Genomic DNA, 15465 nt, shown 5'->3' with positions numbered 1-15465 from the left:
AATTTACTAGGCAACCACACCATTATTGCTGCAATTGCAAGATCAACATAAAATCAACCATTCGAAGAATTTCCAATAGCGCACAAACTAATAAAACAACTCAAGTACCCTACGTAAAATGTCCGTACGTCTAACTATAATAAAACATATACAAATATAGTTATGGTCCCACCTGAAATGAACAATTAAGCGAAATATAATTTCTGACCGAATATGGAAAACTTTTAAGAGTTCATAAAATCATGGGCTTATGTCTACAACTCTACACTATGAAAAAGGCACGCCATACACTCTTGGTCATATCTGACAGAGAAATAGTAGGAAAGTCAATTGTTTTCTTTTGAGAGCTCAAACTGATTAATTAAGGTGAGAGCCCACTACTAAACTTGAAGCACCACTAGTCAATTAATCAATTTTAATAAAATTTATGTAGGCATCAAGTTTGAAACTGGAAAACTGAGTAATATTGGGTAACATTCTAAAGGGTGTTTGGAAGGGACATTAAGCAAGAGAGAAGGAGAGACGTACCAAGTTTACCAATAAATCAAGAATTGGTAAGACGGGATAAAATGGAGAGAATTTGGAGGAGAAACTATGTATAAGAAGTGCATAAAAAGATTCTAAAGGGTGTTTGGAAGGGACATTAAGCAAGAGAGAAGGAGAGACGTACCAAGTTTACCAATAAATCAAGAATTGGTAAGACGGGGTAAAATGGAGAGAATTTGGAGGAGAAACTATGTATAAGAAGTGCATAAAAAGAAAATCGGCTTTTTAGGAAGATCAATCAGAAATCTGAACATGTATGGGATCCCCACAGTTATTCCCAGGTATTATAATATTGCTGGTCAATAAGGATTAACGTACAATAATGCATTTACGACAAATGCTCATAGCGTTCAAGACATTCCTGATGCACTTATGATGATTGAAGTTTTGCACTTTAGAGAAGACATTTACAGCATGTTTGCTCAGACAATATGAACTCTGGAAGACTTCATATAAGCTTCCACACTCGTAATTCTGTATTTGATAACACTATGCCGTTACTGCATTTCGATAAATGCGTCGCAAAAATGTGTGTGAACTGTGAATAATAATAGTGCTAGTGGGTGAAATATGGTGGTAAAAGGGAGAGATCGCCCTACAAACCAAATAAAAATCCCTAAGGTATTAAGGCTGCACTGATGTAGACGAAATTGAGCCAAAACCTCAAACTCTTACCTGAAACAATAACAGTAAAAATGAATAAAGTATTGAATTTGAAAATCATAGTAAAATGCTTAAATGCGGTTACAAATTCAAATAAATAAATAGTGAACTAAATTGTAATGTACGTACAAAATAAATAGTAATTCTCTCATTAGACTCATTAGATAACAATACGCAACAAATAGTACGATTGTAGAACGCAGGAGTCCATTCAGATGTTACAAAATTGTCTAAGTTCACCTGTATTTTGACACCTGTACAGCAATGATTAATGACACTTCCTTTGACTCCAAGAGTCAAATTCAAATTCAATTTGAAACCAACAATGGGCGACTCGCTGAATTGTTTGCGGTTTGTAATTCAAATTTGATAGGATGTGATGTAAGAGAGCTCAGACAAACACATAACATACGGTGTCGATCATATTCTTAGAGCTGGGTAACTTACGATCAAATATTGTGTGGTTATTTGCGGGCCATGGAGCCAACGCTGCTAAAATCAAGAGATTTCCCAATTTTTTTTTATTTTTTTTTTTTTTAGCTGCCCAAATCTTAGTATTCTTGTGAAAAGCGGATAGTTATTAACCAGGTCATGTAGGAGAATACGAGTACATTTAGATATGAGTATTGAGTATGATATTCCCAGGAGACAGTCTTTTGTGGTTGCCTAGTTCTGACTTTCTGAACTGTATTGTATTCGGGTAAAAGTTATCTGTATCTTGTTTTGACGTCTAAAATCACAATACCACGCTGATTATTTGTAGTTCTTCGAGAACTCTAGGAAGTCGGGTTACGATTTGAATGACAACGGACAACAATGGTGACATAATTGGTCAAAATGTTGGCAGGATATTATGTAAAGGAACATGGTTGGTCTGATTGTGATAAGCTTACCACTGAACCGCAGAAAAGTTCGTACTTTCGAACGTGTGATATCCAAACGAATAGATGAGAAAAAGCAGTTATCTAAGAATAATTTTCTGATTTTGATTAAAGCATTTCGTCACCAATCGAAACTGATATAACCGATTGTGGAAGGTGAGATCAAATGGTTTTATCTTATATCCAAACGAATAGATGAGAAAAAGCAGTTATCTAAGAATAATTTTCTGATTTTGATTAAAGCATTTCGTCACCAATCGAAACTGATTTAACCGATTGTGGAAGGTGCTTCTACATCACATCGACGTAAGAGATCAAATGGTTTTATAAGATCTTATAGTGTGGACGTGCTTCAGTCGTTTGTCGATCGACACCAACCACAATGTGGACGCTGCTAGAGTGATCTAAGCAAGCCCATTCAATTTTATTGTTCCTCAATATCTCAACAGCTTACATAACCAATAAACCCGACATCACCCCCACGAATGTTTTAATTAGAAAACAATAGAAGATCAGTCACCTTTCGTCGATAATCTGGTGAGGTTAACTCAACTTTAGCATACAGAGCTTGAACCCAGCAACCCTTTCCCTCCGGCCCCTCTAATAGCATTTGATTATTGATCAGAAGGTGGACCAAATGTAGCCCAACCAGGCCCATTCAGAAGGAAAAAAATGGTCTCAATTTGATGGGCTGGTGTTCCTATTTGGGAATCACAATGCAAGTTATATGGTTGGCAAAATCCAAAAGAGCACTCAGGTGATCAATGGTATGCACAATACACACTCAAGTGTTATGTCAGTTGCCACCACTGAATCTATTTTAGCTTCTCAAAGAATTAGGGATCTCCTATTCAAGTATGTATTGGAAAATCTCGAAACCTGAGATTGAAGAGCAATTCGAATTCAGTATCTCTGGAGTGAACCCTTTCCCTCCGGCCCCTCTAATAGCATTTGATTATTGATCAGAAGGTGGACCAAATGTAGCCCAACCAGGCCCATTCAGAAGGAACAAAATGGTCTCAATTTGATGGGCTGGTGTTCCTATTTGGGAATCACAATGCAAGTTATATGGTTGGGAAAATCCAAAAGAGCACTCAGGTGATCAATGGTATGCACAATACACACTCAAGTGTTATGTCAGTTGCCACCACTGAATCTATTTCAGCTTCTCAAGGAATTAGGCATCTCCTATTCAAGTATGTATTGAAAAAATCTCGAAACCTCAGATTGAAGAGCAATTCGAATTCAGTATCACTGGAGTGGTACTCCAATGGAGCCTCATAGTAGTCAGTAGTGCGTACTTGGTTCTGTCAAACCACAAAGGTCCTCCCTCTCGCGTGATACATTTTCCCCGAGGATATGGACTTCAGAAGACGAATCTTGTTTCGTTTCTCATGATACATACTACAATAGCTTTCTTTTACTGGTGCTACTCCTGATGGCTTTTAAAACTCATTCCTCTTTATAACTTCAGGGGAGAAAGCTTCAAATGTTAAGCATATTCTAAAGAATGAGCTACAATCTACAATGTACATCTCTTTCTCTGTCTCTCTCTTGGATGTACGAGCTGTACAAATTTATACTTGTGAAGAGAGCCATGATTCCCACACATAAGTAAGCCATCAAATGCCTATCAACAAGATTATTCGATTCCAGCCAAGGCTAAGTTCTCACACATACATCATATTTATATCATGTCTTTTGCAACACCAAGGCAGCCTATACACGAGTGCTTAGTCTTCAGAATCCAAAGGCACTTTGCTTGTCGGTGTAGTCAATCGTGTCTGTCTGTTGCTGCCCTCTTGAGTTGTTGGTATGTATGTAGAGCAGCCCATCAATTGCTGAATTAGGTACATAAAAATAGAATTTCCGGAGTTTTCCTCTAGGTCGTTTAACCAACTCTTCCTTCAATCGGTCTAGTGGAGAAAAACAGATCACGAACATGATAACAGAGCTGCACTGTGCACTAGAAACGTGGACAATCGGTCTAGTGGAGAAAAACAGATCACGAACATGATAACAGAGCTGCACTGTGCACTAGAAACGTGGAAATGTGTGTCACAGACTGTCCCTTCTGCCGCGTAACCACGATTACTGTAAACGAATTGAAAACAAAACTTCTTTTCGGTTATGTCCCAAGAAATTGTGAATTCAACATATTTCGGTACCAGTGAACAGCCGACATTTCCAAGTCAAATGTCATGACCGCAAAGAGAATAATGAACTCAAACTTGCTGCTGCCGATCCCAAGCTCTCACTTTTTCGATACACTTTGCTGATAAGAAGACGTTTTCGCTTTTGTTTGACTTGGTTGCCTAAACTGGAACACGACGTTGAGCGAAGCTGTATGCATTTGTGATGAGAGAATTCTATTTTGGACTGATGATCATCAGATTAGACTGATTGGAAACTTGGTACTTGGGAAGATGACAACTGATAATGGAATCTTGGCAGGAGGATCAACTGCAAGCTTGGAATGGACTGAGAAAACCTTCAAGGACTTCTGGTTTCAGCTTTTACTTGATATACGAGGAAACTTGGTACTTGGGAAGATGACAACTGATAATGGAATCTTGGCAGGAGGATCAACTGCAAGCTTGGAATGGACTGAGAAAACCTCCAAGGACTTCTGGTTTCAGCTTTTACTTGATATACGGTTGTTGCTTTTATGTAGATTCTTCTTCCGTCTCCAGTATTGTATTCTGCAAATAGGTAGATATAATTATTGTTTGATAACCAGTAGGCAATAATGTTCATGGAGGACGCCAAACTGTCTCCTCAATGGAAATCTAGAATTTATATCTAAATCTAATTTAACTTTAACCTTTAAGTAGGTAATTAACATTCCTATTTTTATTATGCGGTATGCCAATTTTCAGAAATGAGAATCCTCAAGAAGAAATATACCTACGCCTCCATTCAAATGTTAAGAGATTGGCGGGATAACTGGACATAGGGTAGAAACGTAGATAGTATCCGTCTTCAGAAGTTATCATTTATTACCCTAAAACGACAATCTGTTTAAGAAGATTTTATAGGTATCATCTGGAGTTTGGAGCAGCATGGGTGTGAATGATGTTGCATCTATCGAAAAGGGGAACCAGGAGTTCTTACAATTGTTCCCAAAGCCGACACCCTATAATTGGGTGAGATGTTCGAGTGATTCAGATCATAAAACTTGATTTATATTTTATGTATCATCCATCCTCTGACAAAACATGTGCTGCGGTTATTAAAAACACAAATTTCTTTATAACTGTTTAGAAATGTTCCGCCGACCACGTGTAGTGATTCATAAGTTGATTATCTAGATTTCAACTTCTCTTCAAATGGGTATACAATCAAACCCATTAGGGACAAGGAAAAGTTATTCTCAAATTTGGTTTACATCGTCGAGAATCGAGAATTCAGCACACCGGTTACGGAAGCTGTTCTATGAACTATGAAAATGTTCAATAGTTTCGTATCACTAACCAGATTGGCTGAGGCATACTTGGGACAAGTGACACAAGTTATTAAAGTACACTTGGGAATAATCTTGCACTCCCGAACAATCTTCACTAAGTTCCTGAGTTCACCAAAGTGATTGACTGACCACAAACTATTGGCAATATTGACTGGATCACTGTTTTAAAGGAACTTCTTTTTTTGGCCTCTTGTGACGACTTCACCCAACACCTAAATGGGGAATTATAAAAGCTGTTCTCACATAGGGGCTTCAATTCGCCAGATATTAGTATTGTGTAACAGGGTCATACCTACATATGAGGAGATATTTTTAATTAAATTGTCTACTGTATTTAATTTATCAGCACTCTTCTAGTAATCTAGGCCCTAGACAACGTTATTAGATCATACTGCTAGAGTACCAGACGAATGTGTAGAACACACTACTCACCAAAGAGGAATTATAATCTCACGCATTTTTTAGGGACAACACGTTCTGAAATGGGTATGACATTTTATTTATAGGTAGACTGGAATTCATCCAAAAATCCAATACGTACATAGCTGTTTAATTTCTGAAAATGAAATCACGGTAACAGATAAAATTGTAGAGAGAAAAATTCCATGCAAAAATTTCGAGTCTTTGGGTCTGTGCCTTTGTTCCCGGAGAGGCCCATCTCTGATTCGCCTGATGCTGCAATGATCCCGCACTTTTTATTACTACCTATTGTATATTAATTAGTCGCCTGCTCGCTGCAACTCTCAGATCTTCAGATCCTACCAGTTGAGATTACAAATTTGAGTTCTGCAAAGTTTATGGGGTTAACTCCCAGATACTTGGTCGCAATTCTCACACACACCTGTAACATGGGAAATTCAGATTGAGAAGCTTGAGTTTTACCCTCTTTGGTTAGGCAACCGAGTTAACAAACAACATTTACCTCTCAAAATCATTGAACTCCTCACGAAAACATGGTTTATCCATCAATCGCCTTGTTTTCGAGAGTACTTGTTAGCCTTGTAAATGTAACTTCTTGATACAAAATTATAAAACATGAACAATATTCTAAACAATAAATTTCGGTCTTCTCTTTGTTTTAAAAACACATTCAAAAGCCTGAGTGATCAAAAATTATAGGTAAATTCAGGTGTTCTTTGTGAGGTCTGGACCACTTGAGCAGGGCTGATAGTGGTAAAGTTAGTTGGTAGATATATTGAAGTGTTTATGGAACACACCTGCGTCCCCAAAGACCTAACCCAATGACCGGAAGATCTGAGTTTCTTACCGACGAAAAGGTTTTCAAGTTAATCATTTATTTACTGATTAACAATTGGGATCGTTATGAACAGCCGCGCGGCACAAGATGAATGTTGTGTGGTTGCAAATTATCACGTTGAAAAGGTCAACCATGTTGTATTTAAATTTCAAGTGAAGAATAACATTATTGGAATCGCGGTAGACTATAAAATGGACAATAAAGTAGACTGCTTTATTTTAACCTGTGAATTCCGTCAAAGCAAGGTTGACTTATTGACAGTGCTCAAATTTAATTTGGACAAGTTTGATAAACAGAAAACTTTAAACCCTATACTCTAGTGGACCTGTAATTGACAAATTTTGGAAAAGTTCATTTACAAATACAGCATTGTTATCATCTTCACAAGCGGCTTACTTTACCTATCAATTGTGGGCCCCATAAAGTAACCTATAAATCCTTTGGATATAATAATAGAAATTTGACCACTTCGCAATGGAGTCTTGTTTTAAATCCTCAAATAGAAATGACCTATCACATATCAAAAGGCAGAAAGAAGACAAAAACCTTTATCCCCAAAGTACCTATATCTCCTCGGAGTTTATCAAATGGCATTTACGTTTGCTTATTTTATGATACTTTCCAATATTACTTCAACCAGGAAAATCAATGCTCAAACGATCCATTATAATCATATCCTACGTTATAATATGCAAAGTTATCACTCACAGTTTCTACACAGTTCACGGAATAGATGTGACAAATTTAATGTCATCTCTGACTTTAGATTCTTCCATCTTTCCATTGTCCCCTGCGTGTCAACCAGGAAAATCAATGCTCAAACGATCCATTATAATCATATCCTACATTATAATATGCAAAGTTATCACTCACAGTTTCTACACTGTTCACGGAATAGGTGACAAATTTAATGTCATCTCTGACTTTAGATCAACCAGGAAAATCAATGCTCAAACGATCCATTATAATCATATCCTACATTATAATATGCAAAGTTATCACTCACAGTTTCTACACTCTACACTGTTCACGGAATAGGTGACAAATTTAATGTCATCTTTGATTTTATTTTCTTCCATCTTTCCATTGTCCCCTGCGTTGTACGCAGCACCATTTCCATTAGCTTTTATTGCTTCATCAGTCCCAATTGAAATCGTTAATAGAAAGTAATTTCACGATAATGACAACCAAACTAAACGAATCTGAGGGATGAAGACTGACATTGTTGACTTCCGTTTTAAAATATTTATTCAGAACCCAATTAGGTGTCTCCCTCAGATATCCTTTATCTCAAAGATATGCAGGTCAGAGTTCATGCTGTGTTGGGGATATGAGAAAACAGACTCTCTCAGCTTTAACTGACACAATATCGATATAATTAAAAACATCTTGAGTGCTACGGGTTTGAAAATAATTAAAAATCAATTGTCTTGTTTAGGACAATCTCCTCTTAATCCACACTTCCACCAAGGACATGGTTCAAACAATGTTTATAAACAAGCTAGAAAATTGGTTAAACATCACATCATATGCATTCACAGAAATGACAGCCCACACAGATTTACTCTAATTTCGATGAGATTTCTTTACGGTATTTGACATGACAACAATAACTTTCTGAGATTGCTTCCTGTAAACTCCTTTGATGTCATTGTCACTCAATCTAGTTCCGAAATCAGACAGGGTGGTCCCAATACGATTCTTACTGTAAAACACAAAATTTGGTCACTTGGTCCCACACTAGTCAATTCGTGGCACCTAAATTGCTTGTGACATCAGGGAACAAGATCTGAACCTCATTGATAACATAATTTTGTGGAGAAGCCAATAAAACAATTTCTGTATGATCCGCGACCTCAAAAAGTTGGTGCTTGGGCTAGACACATACGGTCCGCAGGAGGAAATACTCCTCTTTACGGTATTTGACATGACAACAATAACTTTCTGAGATTGCTTCCTGTAAACTCCTTTGATGTCATTGTCACTCAATCTAGTTCCTAAATCAGACAGGGTGGTCCCAATACGATTCTTACTGTAAAACACAAAATTTGGTCACTTGGTCCCACACTAGTCAATTCGTGGCACCTAAATTGCTTGTGACATCAGGGAACAAGATATTGATGACTATAAGATTGAAATTGAGGGAAACAATAATCTGAACCTCATTGATAACATAATTTTGTGGAGAAGCCAATAAAACAATTTCTGTGTGATCCGTGACCTCAAAAAGTTGGTGCTTGGGCTAGACACATACGGTCCGCAGGAGGAAATACTCTTTTCAAAGATTCTGCCACATTGTATCAAAATAAAGACGAAGGCTAAGTACGTTCATTATCTCCACACAGTAAACTCTTGTGTTTAAACACAAACAAACCCAACACATGTTACAAAGTTATATGTTTTGTAGAAACTCAATGCAACAATACATCGCAATAACACGAGGAGCCAATAATAAGAAACAGTTGGTGTGAAATCAAATGGGAGAGTTTCACTTTCGAGAAACGAAGGGCACTTTGTCATTGATTATCCTACCAGGTAATACAGCTGATGGCCTCAGATCTCTAGCGTTACATGCGCTACTCCTACATAAGAATAGCTCATCAGAAGATATAGGAGGTACTCACAAGTCATAAGACTCATGACTCTCATGAGTCACTCAGGGAAAAGGACTCAATATTGGTACCGAAGAAAGCTAACCAGCTAACCATCTTCTCAATTGTATACAGGCTTCTAAGATCCTCGCTTTCTAACGGGATACTTTCATAATATCTCGAAATTTTCATCATTATTATCAGGTGTCCTTCTGCAGCGATTACCCCCCCTAATAGTATCACAATAGTATGAATCTCACTAGGTGCATTTATTGTATCCTTTTCTACTTCCTGTGGAACCAAGGAAAGTTCTCACTTCCTTTCTTAAGGGACCGCATCAACTCGGCTGAGAACCCCTGATCTTATCTTTCAACTACTCTTTAATCTACAAGCTAGTTAATACGATTTAATTAAATTCAATTACCTCCTACATTATTTCATATCTGTTTAACGTTTGACTCATCTCTGTTGCGTAAGCCTCATTAGTCCTATATGTTAGGTCTTCTAGTGCCCCTAACGTACATGTACTTATGTTAGGACTCTTATAAATTTCGTATAAATGACCTCTGATCAGCTATTCAGGGATATTTGTTTTATTGCCTATTAAAATTGTTTATGTTTAAAGATGTTTATTACTCCTTGTATCTTGTATCATTATTATTAATAACTTTGAGTACATGGTGTATAATTACACTTATTTAAACCATAAGCATAACCAGAGCGTCATCTCCACTTCTTTTTAGAACAAAAATGCTCACTGCTCACCTGAATTTTCACGAGAATTTCAATCATTTTTTCGAAGGGAACATCTCTTCAAAGTAGGTATATTGATAGAAAAACTCTTAAATATTTTATATTGATGGAAAATCTCTGTATTCATTTTTTGGGATTGATGAAATTAAAAGATTTGGGCCTTTCGTGAGTTCAGTTTTACCTGAATTAGTTTATCTACTGAATATAGCGGAGAAAAGAATTCAACTTGTCAAGAGTGTTTCTACATTTTCACCCTCACAATTTGGAGCAGTTTGAGACGAAAATATTATGCTTAAAAGCGACAATTATTGAACAATTTGCTTCTATTTATAAACACACTAGCTGAATTCCGTCGCTTCGCTCCGGAATCCCGCTAGTTCATCCCGAGGCATGGCCAAACTTGTAGAAAAGGCATGGCCGAACTTGTAGTTGTCAAACTAAAAACATAAACGAAACTCAAATATTAGGGGAGCGAGGAAAAGTTTTCTCTCCCGCAGTCTTTGCACTCTGTGTATTTCTTATGGTGATTTTAGTGATCAAAAATTGATCATATCTCAGGATCGGTTTAGATTTTCGCAAAATCCTTTCTTATTGCACACCTAGACCATAAAAGGAATATTCCTACCAAATTTCAGCTTTCTAGGTGTTGTGGTTCTAGAGATAGAGCGATCAGTGTGTGAACTATGAAATGTGAAATGTGAACTGTGAATGGATCTCGTTCTTATAATATAAGATTTGTCAGTTACACCCCTTCATAGCCACATCAGTGTCATTGCTGTTGTAGTGGATCCTCTTTAGGGACTGAGTTTATTATCTTCAGCATACTACACCATCTTACAAACATCTGAAGATGAAATTTCGAGATTGAACTTACTTTTTATTCTTTACCCAGATGAAATTTCTGAGTAAAGAGGAGTAAGTTGTTCTCATTATAGACCCTATAGACTAGTATAGACACTTTTCCTATTTTGATGCGTAAAGTTTAAATTTGGTATCCTCGAGAGCTAGAAAAGAATTAACTCATTGCCACACCTAATCAGTACTATTGATGATGCCTTGGAGTCTCCAAAGGGTTAAAACCATACCACTCCTAACCAAAACTCCATTAGGGAAGTGTTCAGGTCTATTAGATATTAGACAGCCACCAGAATATCCCACATCAGGAGGAGGCTCAGGACTAAAAGACATCTCCGATTCCTGAAACGAAACCTGAAACCCAAAGTTAGAGTGTGGAAGTATCTGCTTAATTAACTTTGTTTCCTTCAAGTGGATTCATGTAAAGGAAGCCCGATTTCAAAAGAAGCTTTTTAAAAAGAGGGCTTTCCCATTGAACTGGGTAAAAAAACCAATACATTTGAAACGGACCCTCAATTTAAAAATTAAAACAAGACTCCTATGGATATTTTATGAATTATGATTTTCATTACTTTTAGGATAGATTTGATAGTGGTAAGAAAGAGCTAAGGGAAAGGGACTGAAGACATTTGACAAATTGCAATGAAAGGATGAATTGAAACCACAATCAAATAAAATTGTTCGAGTGGGCCCCAATTATAATCGGGGTCTTGAACTTTAACTCAAAATAACCCCTGAGCCGCCATTAACATTCTGACACACCACAACATGAGGGGCACTAATAAAGGGGGGTATATGTTTATTGAGGAAATTGATTAGGAATAGGTCCCTCGGGTAGCCCCTCTCTCCCATTCCATATTTTGGTAGAGGAAATGAAAAACAAAACTCAATTTTGGAGCATCTCTATTAGAAGGGTAATTTGGAAAAGGTAGGGGGAAGGAATAAAAACTCATCATCAGGATTATTTGTATGTTTTTCTTTTTACACTTTTTGATTAGCAGACTCATCTTTTTTACAATCAAAACATTCATCTGAAAACCAAGGTTAAACTCTACCGAGGTTCACTTTTATGTCATGGTAGGTACATATTTTGTTCTAGTTTTCTTTTAAATCGGTCTGTTTCACTCAGTCATATCATGAAAACGAATGATGACAGACATTCAGAAAAGCATCCGTCAAATGACGGCATTAACACAGACATGACTTCAGGGATATTCAGGGACAATGTATTGAAAAAATCTCGAAACCTCAGATTGAAGAGCAATTCGAATTCAGTATCACTGGAGTGGCCCCTGAGTTCTAGCCTGAAACACATTATGATTACGATGAAGCCTTGCAATATTTCACACTCTTCCTTGTTTTCAAGCGTTCCTGTGTGTATGTGTGTGAGCTTGTCCTGCAGGCATTTTTAATATACTGGGACCACCGTTGACTGTGTAAAGTTCTTTTCATAATTGACGTGACATTCAGGATTCAAGAAATACAGGAGTCATGAACTAACTTCCGCTGGCTACCGAGTTGGGACCTTTAAATTAGTGCATTCTACGCCCACTAGGTATTACTTCCTCCGAGATCGCCTTTTCATAGGATGTAGGATACGTTGCTGGTCTTGAACTCCTGAAGTCTTGAGAGCTCAATCTCATATATCGTAAGTTTCCTTCAAGAAAAGGATGCAATTTTCTTATTAAATGACCAAAAGAGTTCGATCACAATGGAAGTAACCAGTCTTGTTTTGTATCCTGTACCTAAATTGTGCTCTAAGTATCCTCTATTAGTATACGATATATTCTGGTATGTCGTTTGCTAGTCAAGGATGATCTATGTTATCACATCTCAAGAATATGTGCTTTGTATTGTTTTCCAATATATAAAAACGTATTTATGAATAATGAACTCAAACTTGCTGCTGCCGATCCCAAGCTCTCACTTTTTCGATACACTTTGCTGATAAGAAGACGTTTTCGCTTTTGTCTGACTTGGTTGCCTAAACTGGAACACGACGTTGAGCGAAGCTGTATGTGTGAATTTGTGTGATGTGTACATGACACTATCAATATGTACTTGGTGTGTAAAGTCCACGTGCTGCTATCAGATAGTAGTAAGTTGATTTGCCTTTTGTCCCCTTATCAAATTTTATCACCTGAGAGGGATGTTTACACTAACTCAGTTACTGTACATCCCATTTCCCTCATCTTATCATTCAATTTGTATCTATCGCGTTATGGTAACTCGTATCGAATCTCCAGTACTCTATCCACTGAGCTACTAACTCCTTGTAATTTGAGTAAATACAACTCATTATTTAGGTTAAAAGTCCATCAGCAAAACTGGGGATAGTATGCATAAATGTGGACAATACTGGGGAACGAACTGATTTGTGCTTCACAATCTTCTCGAACATGATAAATTAATGGAAAGATGGAATTTTCTTCTGAAATCTTCGAAGAATTTTGTGATTGTTCCTCGTGTTCCTACTAACAATCCTGAAACACTACGCATTCTGTTTTTCTTCTATTTCCTCTTACATTTGCTATTATTCCTGCTGCTACAGTTCTACAACCCGCCACTTGACGACAAGCACAACCAGCAAGCAGCGCATTCTATGGCTGATTTGCATACGTGAACCATTTCCTATGTATTGAATTTGCATTGGGATCATGAGTGTAACATATACCCTCCATTTATTCTCCCGCTATTATAAGCTTGTAGTGAAATAATTAAAAAGGAAAGTGCCTGGTCTAATATCATATTAATAATAACTAATTTAAATTCAATTAAACCGTATTATCTGAGATGCCCATATAAAGATGTACATGATGTGTACCTTATAGTACACTCAGGAGTGTGTGTGCAAAATTGTCCGGCAGGGTGTCAAGCAAGTAGTGGGATCTTGACGGATTAACTACTAGTGTGCTGGACTTTGGTCTAGCTAGGAATGGTCCTAAATTCTTGACTCGGCACAAAGGAATTGGGTAAGAAAAGGTCCCAATTTTAATGTGATGTCATACCTGTGGTTCTACTCAAAGGAAAGAATTCGTTGCAAAGCTTCATTGTTCGGTATATAGGGTAATAATGGATGGCTATTGTAAGTACCCACAGGTTACAAGTGGTCCTAAATTCTTGACTCGGCACAAAGGAATTGGGTAAGAAAAGGTCCCAATTTTAATGTGATGTCATACCTGTGGTTCTACTCAAAGGCAAGAATTCGTTGCAAAGCTTCATGGTTCGGTATATAGGGTAATAATGGATGGCTATGTCATACCTGTGGTTCTACTCAAAGGCAAGAATTCGTTGCAAAGCTTCATGGTTCGGTATATAGGGTAATAATGGATGGCTATTGTAATACCTACATATGAGGAGATATTTTTAATTAAATTGTCTACTGTATTTAATTTATCAGCACTCTTCTAGTAATCTAGGCCCTAGACAACGTTATTAGATCATACTGCTAGAGTACCAGACGAATGTGTAGAACACACTACTCACCAAAGATTTTGCGAGTCCAATACTCGCAAAAAACCATTAAATTTTTTGCCAATTAGAGATATTTATGAGCTCGGAAGGAGAACAAGAAAAAGATCACAACTACAAACGCCAATAAATCAGTAAGGAATGTATCAGATAGTTTAGGTACCATTGAAGTCTTCCTTATTGCATAACGGCAATATTGTGCATCGGCGAGCGCCTATATCACAAAAGAAGGCGTATCTTGTTAACAAACCTCAGGGCAAATGGGCCGATTAGTGACTAAGGATTGAGATTACAAATTTGAGTTCTGCAAAGTTTATGGGGTTAACTCCCAGATACTTGGTCGCAATTCTCACACACACCTGTAACATGGGAAATTCAGATTGAGAAGCTTGAGTTTTACCCTCTTTGGTTAGGCAACCGAGTTAACAAACAACATTTACCTCTCAAAATCATTGAACTCCTCACGAAAACATGGTTTATCCATCAATCGCCTTGTTTTCGAGAGTACTTGTTAGCCTTGTAAATGTAACTTCTTGATACAAAATTATAAAACATGAACAATATTCTAAACAATAAATTTCGGTCTTCTCTTTGTTTTAAAAACACATTCAAAAGCCTGAGTGATCAAAAATTATAGGTAAATTCAGGTGTTCTTTGTGAGGTCTGGACCACTTGAGCAGGGCTGATAGTGTTAAACTTGGGAATTTTGGTAGATATGCACATTCAAAAGCCTGAGTGATCAAAAATTATAGGTAAATTCAGGTGTTCTTTGTGAGGTCTGGACCACTTGAGCAGGGCTGATAGTGGTAAAGTTAGTTGGTAGATATATTGAAGTGTTAAAAACCCCTTAAGGTGTGTGTAAACAATCTAAATATAATCGACTGGCCGTCGATTGACGAAGTGAATCTATGTTGTCGAGGTAGTGTCGACAGTTCAGTCGACATCCATCAACGCATCAACGGCCGGTCGACTATGTGTGGA

At 37.3% G+C, this 15465-nt stretch overlaps 1 protein-coding gene across 1 annotated transcript in view; it reads right to left on the bottom strand.

Annotated features, from left to right (window-relative positions):
• LOC113466223 (dentin sialophosphoprotein-like) overlaps window positions 1–15465 on the bottom strand; it is a 205872-nt gene that overhangs the window by 134377 nt on the left and 56030 nt on the right. The window lies entirely within an intron of this gene.

This window comes from Diaphorina citri, unplaced genomic scaffold, assembly GCF_000475195.1.
Source record: "Diaphorina citri unplaced genomic scaffold, Diaci psyllid genome assembly version 1.1 scaffold230, whole genome shotgun sequence".
In the NCBI taxonomy this organism is placed as follows: domain Eukaryota; kingdom Metazoa; phylum Arthropoda; class Insecta; order Hemiptera; family Psyllidae; genus Diaphorina; species Diaphorina citri.
The sequence above is the reverse complement of the archived record's forward strand: the minus strand, read 5'-3'. Positions and strand labels throughout refer to the sequence as shown.